Source organism: Lactuca virosa, chromosome 3, assembly GCF_052849685.1.
Source record: "Lactuca virosa cultivar CGN04683 chromosome 3, Lactuca_virosa_CGN04683_v6, whole genome shotgun sequence".
In the NCBI taxonomy this organism is placed as follows: Eukaryota; Viridiplantae; Streptophyta; class Magnoliopsida; order Asterales; family Asteraceae; genus Lactuca; species Lactuca virosa.
Window position 1 is genome coordinate 38,652,005 of NC_136428.1, and position 5,677 is coordinate 38,657,681.

General features: G+C 33.1%; 1 long non-coding RNA gene across 4 annotated transcripts; it reads left to right on the forward strand.

Moving 5' to 3' along the window:
• Positions 1 to 292: 292 nt before the first annotated feature.
• LOC145165509 (uncharacterized) lies at positions 293 to 3,987 on the forward strand. Of its 4 annotated transcripts, none has more exons than XR_013740091.1 (8): positions 293 to 1,233; positions 1,330 to 1,404; positions 1,605 to 1,652; positions 2,027 to 2,132; positions 2,293 to 2,524; positions 3,328 to 3,404; positions 3,486 to 3,611; positions 3,763 to 3,987. It is a non-coding gene; the product is annotated as an uncharacterized LOC145165509 (long non-coding RNA). The 4 variants fall into 4 exon arrangements; XR_013740090.1 differs by having other exon boundaries at positions 3,328 to 3,399; XR_013740093.1 differs by having other exon boundaries at positions 294 to 1,233; positions 1,595 to 1,652; positions 3,328 to 3,399.
• Positions 3,988 to 5,677: the final 1,690 nt, after the last annotated feature.

The following is a 5,677-nucleotide window of genomic DNA, read 5'->3' on the forward strand; positions in this document are numbered from 1 at the left end:
TAATCTTTCTTGTACCACCACTACTAGAAAATAACCATTTAATGACAAACGGACAATGACACGCACTCATTTACGATACGTATTTTTTATATGTCCTAAAAACAATGTCAGCTTTCCAAAATATGAAGGATAAGGACACACATTTATGTGTGCCCTAAAATTAGTGTCCAAAAAAAGTTACAAACACGGAGGACACTTTATCTTAAATGTGTGTCCTCTACAAATGTCGCTTTATATTTTTTTACTAAACGAGCATTTCTTCTCACAAATCACAAGGACTATTTTTAGGGATTTTTTGAAGAACACTCAAAACACCTGATCATTCAAGAACATTTTCCATTTCTCCATTGTTTTCTATTTCTCCTGGTTTAAAACACAATTTAGCATTCGAATTAAGGAAAAGGGGTGGACGATTTCAAGGGCCGAATTTCATCTGTAGACTCACAAAATCTGTGTTACAGATTCTTTCTCATTTGCACATGCGATTTGACGTTTTGGCGATTTATGTTCATCGAAAAATTCAAAGTTGCCAGATGAGTTGATTTTGGAGCTCTTCCGCAACTTCGATTCGTTATTGAGCAGGGATGAGTACTCTCTTTTCAGTCGTCATTGGTTGATGCTAGATCCCTTCAGCAGCGACACAATCTAAATCGGTGTGTCAGGTAGCCTGATGTACTCGTTGACCGTCTCTCTCTCTCTCTCTCTCTCTCTCTCTCTCTCTCTCTCTCTCTCTCTCTCTCTCTCTCTCTCTCTCTCTCTCTCTCTCTCTCTCTCTCTTTATCTCTCTCTCTCTCTCGTTGTTTTCCTAATTTCACCAACGTTTACATCTCTCCCTATTGATTGCGTGAGTTCTATTTCGCTACATCTTTCTATGGAACAAAGTAAGAAACAAATCCATGTTATAAAAATAAAGTCTTAAACTCATGTTATTGGATCTGATTATGATGGAGACCAAATATGGTTCATCAATTGAGTTCGAGAGACACATCACAGTTCATAATAACAGTACAAGTTTTCACACCCACCAACTGTTTGATGTAATTCCTCAAACAAAATTTTCTTTTCTTTTTAATAAATGATCACTTGCTTCTTAATCTAATCAACTGAAGTTGCTTTATGAAATGTTAAACTGTCATGATAAATCAACAAGGAAGAATATTGTTACCATATTTTAGATTCTTGAACTCTATATCGACATGAGTCATGAGATATCCTCATCAATGATGTTTCCAGGTCAGCATCTTTTTTTCTTATGAATTATGTATAAGCATTTTAACCACCTCTAAAAAAATTATATAACAAAATCATCAAATATTGTTTTTTTTGCAGTTATTGAGATATTAAGAATGATCATTTTACATCCAGGCAAATCATATGTTCTGAAGCATGTTACTGATGAAAATGGTATCTAGTTATCTATACTGATTTCTCATAAATAATATAAAAGAACATAAGGTTCTAGAATATGGTTTGTATAGAGGGAAAGCATGATACTTTTTTGATAATTTCTAGAAATTATTTAAAAAAAGTAAAAACTTTATTTTCTTTTTTGTTATTGTCCAGTGAAATTGCAATATTCCCTAATATATATTAGAATATTGTAGGAGATGAGGGGCATGAAGGTTCAAAGCTATTCTCATAAATTATTCAAGGTAACTAAACCACTGATTTTATTTCTTCCAAGAACTTACATGATGACTCGGTTATGGAGAGCAACCCTCTAGACAGTGTTCTTAAGTTGATGACGGGCATGAAGGCTCTTTTTCATTTCTCTTCAATGTTTGATATGTTTGATGCTACTTTAGATCCTGAAGATGAAAGCACTTTTTCATTTCTGGTTTTTTATTATCATTTTTGTCTCATTGTTTTATATAATTATAACAACTGGTCCTATCAACAAAAAGTCAAAAGTATGATAAAAAAATACGTTTTGGGAAAGAGTAGCAAATTCTACATTTTTTATTAGAAACAAAACTAGTATGGGATTTTGGGTTTTCTGGGTGTTGATTATAGTTTGTAATTGCAGGGTACATCAATCCTTGAACATTCCTCTATCTGTGGAAACTATTTGTGTATTCACTGCTCCTGTATTCTCTACCTTTGTTGCATTGGCAACATATCTTTTGACAAAGGTTTGTTTTTTTATCTACACATTTTGGTCTTTAGATTGTAATAGATTGTTCTAAACCCATGACACACATAAACTTGTATATAAATATATCATTCTTGTTGCCTGCCCATGGTTTGTAAATCATTTAGTGGGTAGTTTTTGATGTTTCAGTTCTCTTTTAGATGGGAAATTTTCTGTTGCGCTGGAGGTTTTCCTTCAGGATGTGAATAAGGCCATGGATGAAAGTGAAATAAAATAAAGGGTGCAAAAACTTAACTTTTGGAATCTGATTTGGTTCTATGGAGTGTTCGGAATAAACCTTTACTTCCTAAAATAAAAAAGAACAGAGGCAAGAATTGGGAATGGCATTGGATTTTTGCAATCCCAGATTGACAATCCCTTTCGACTTCTAAGGTGTCCACTTTTTATTCTTTTTATTTGTTTTTTGTTTAGAATGATTGTAAATTTCATAAAATAAAAAAGAACCGACGAGAAGTTGGACAAAATTACAAGAAAATGAGAAGAAACTAGCTATTAATGACTAAATGCAACATTATCTATCATTTGTAGGACGCAATTTTAGCTTTGAATGATTAACTTATAGATTCTGATCAAGTAGAAAATTGTCTCAACATCTGTCCCACCAAGGTATCATGTATACATCACAGTAGTAGTTATTCAAATGTATGAAATGCATATATTTTGAGAAGTGGTTCACTTTTCAATATTGAGCAAAGTTAGTGGAATTTGTTAACCTTGATCAACAAAGTTTAGGCTTGGTGACAACAACAAAGAAACAAGGGACAGAAATAGGAAGAAATATAATAGTGAATAAGAACTGGGCTATTGATTATATCTTGTTCACTAAGGTATATTTAAGATAATCAAACTAATATCACAGCAAGAATAGGAACAAAGCAACAGGTACAAAACGTGATACAGAGGAACAGGGGAAGAACAAAATAGGGGAAAAAATCTCTTTTGTAAATTTTCCTTAATTACTAAGCTTTTATTAATACACATGAATACAAACTTCATAAAAATACTAACAGATAACCACCCTATATATACTAAACGAATTAGACTCCTAAACTAACTAAAAAACGTTTAAAAAGAAAGAATTCCAAAAATACCCTTGAGACTAATTTTGTCCCAGATTTCTATATTATTCCAACAAATACATATCGACTTTTCTTTTTCTTTTCTACCATTGTAAGGTGTTGTAAGTCTGGTGATGCAAGTCTACGGAGAGGAATTTTCTGCAATGGGTGGTTACCTTACTGATTCAGGTGGGGTATGTAATTTGTTACATTTATACAAGTTTGTCATATTCAATTTTTAGAGTTCTCATACGTATACTTTCGAGTCTTGCTAGAGAGTTGAGCAGTTTATTCAAGCAGTTTCGAAGCATGTGGCTCCATTAGTAAACAAGGTATCTGATGATAGTTTGTCTGATTTGGGCGATGTGTTGTCACTATTGGAGTTAATAGCATCTAAGATGGTATGTACTTTTAAAATTTTCCTTTAAATGATTTATCTTAGTTAATTTTATATTAACATGTCTTTATGTGTGAGACATAGAAGTGGGGTTGGGTTTTCTTTCTTTATTGTATTTTTATTTTGGATCTAACTCACACGTAACATTCCCACAGGTAGTAGAAAAGTCTTGGCTGGAGCTATAATGAGAGAAATAGCAATAGAAGAGTTTTGCACTAGACACAACACTAAAATTATGCAACTTATTTGTATGACAATGTACTACCAGATTATATAGTTAGGGAAAGTTCTTTAATGTAAATATATTACATTTATTTAGATTAGAATGGTTATTTATATTTGACATATTATATATTGTGAAATGGATTGTTTATTTTGTATGATATGTTATTTAGTATTATGATATATTAATTGTCATTTAATTTGAAAATTAGTAAATCTATTAAATTTTTTTTTTAAAAAAAACACTTAAAATTATGACACACACAAATGTGTGTCGTCTTCCTTTATGACAGGGGATTCCTTGACATGCAATAAGTGTCAAGAGTGCGTGTCGTAAATGCCCGTCGTAAGGTTACGACACACAAATGCATGTTGTCTTCCTTTATGATAGGGGCTTCCTTGACACGCATTTGCATGTCATCTATACCTTTTATGACACGCAATGTGTGTCATTAAAGGGTATTTTCTAGTAGTGCACCACTCGATCCCCAGGTAACTTAATGGTTTAATTGAACCACAATAAGTGTAATGTGTATGCAGAGCCTATACTTCTACTTACACACTATACTTATCTAGATTCGACCTTACCTTTACATTCCATGGTTCACAAGTATTCTATCTCTTTCATTGTAAATTCGTCTCAACCTACCATGCTATATCTTATCATATCAACCCACTTGATCCTTAGGCAACTTAAGGGATTTATTGAACCACAACACGTACCATGTGTATGTAGTGCCCATACACTGCATACACACCATATATATCCCATTTCAATATTATCATTTCAATCTTGATTCACATCTATTATATCTTCTTTCTCATAACCCAATTTTCACATGAAAATTCTTGGGTACTTATCTTCCTTAGTCCTTAGCCGCTCGCAAGCCAACTGCTATGACTTTCTCATTTCTTCTTACTTACTCTACCATTTTCTTACATTAAGAAGCCACACACTCCCAATGATTTTAGCTTCTTATTTTTAGATGACACCTAGTCATCTCATTCTCTACTGGGGCTCTACACCGAGCTCTAGACTCTTCTCATGAGTCCATTATCTTCCCACTTCTCTGTGCTGCTTCTCAATCTCTTTCTAAATGTCCCTTATTAAAAATAAGGCCCAATATTTCTTATTTTTCTAATAGTTACTCGCAGTTAAATTGTTACATAACACATACGAATCTACATACTCTTACGGGTTCATATTTTCTCACCTTTGGAGCTACACCTCCTATTATTTCTCTTTTATGGGCACACTTCCAAAGTGTCCTATTACTCTGTATATGCTATCTCTTACTTCCTCAGAAGTCTTGACTCTTCTTCTTATGTTCCTTAACTCTTAACACAACTACAATTGAACATTCTTACTATTTTTCTCTTTCTATTAAGTATCCATCATGACACTTATTGTACCACTTTCTCGTTATCTACATATCTGTCTCATCTTTCCTAATCTTTCTTTGGTCAATGATATCACTATAGCATTTAACAACATGGTGCAAGCTCTACTCTTCACATCTCATACATTATCCAAATAGCAATGGACTTTCTTTTATGCATGGTTATTTCTCTCAAGCAAAGCCACTCTACTCTTATACTCATTAGTACACTTCTTTACTCTTTAACTCTTTTTAAGATAGACTTACTCTATCTGTATTTTCTTTCTATGGGCATACCAACCCTCTTACCCTTTCTACTTTTTATATCCCCATTTCTATCTCTACATATTTTTTTCCTCTTCTTGTCCTCGTTCTTTCTAAGTCTCATTAACTCTACTTTTGGGGCACATACTCTATCTAGTGTCCATCTACAAGGACACATAATATCTACCACATCTTTCTTCCATGA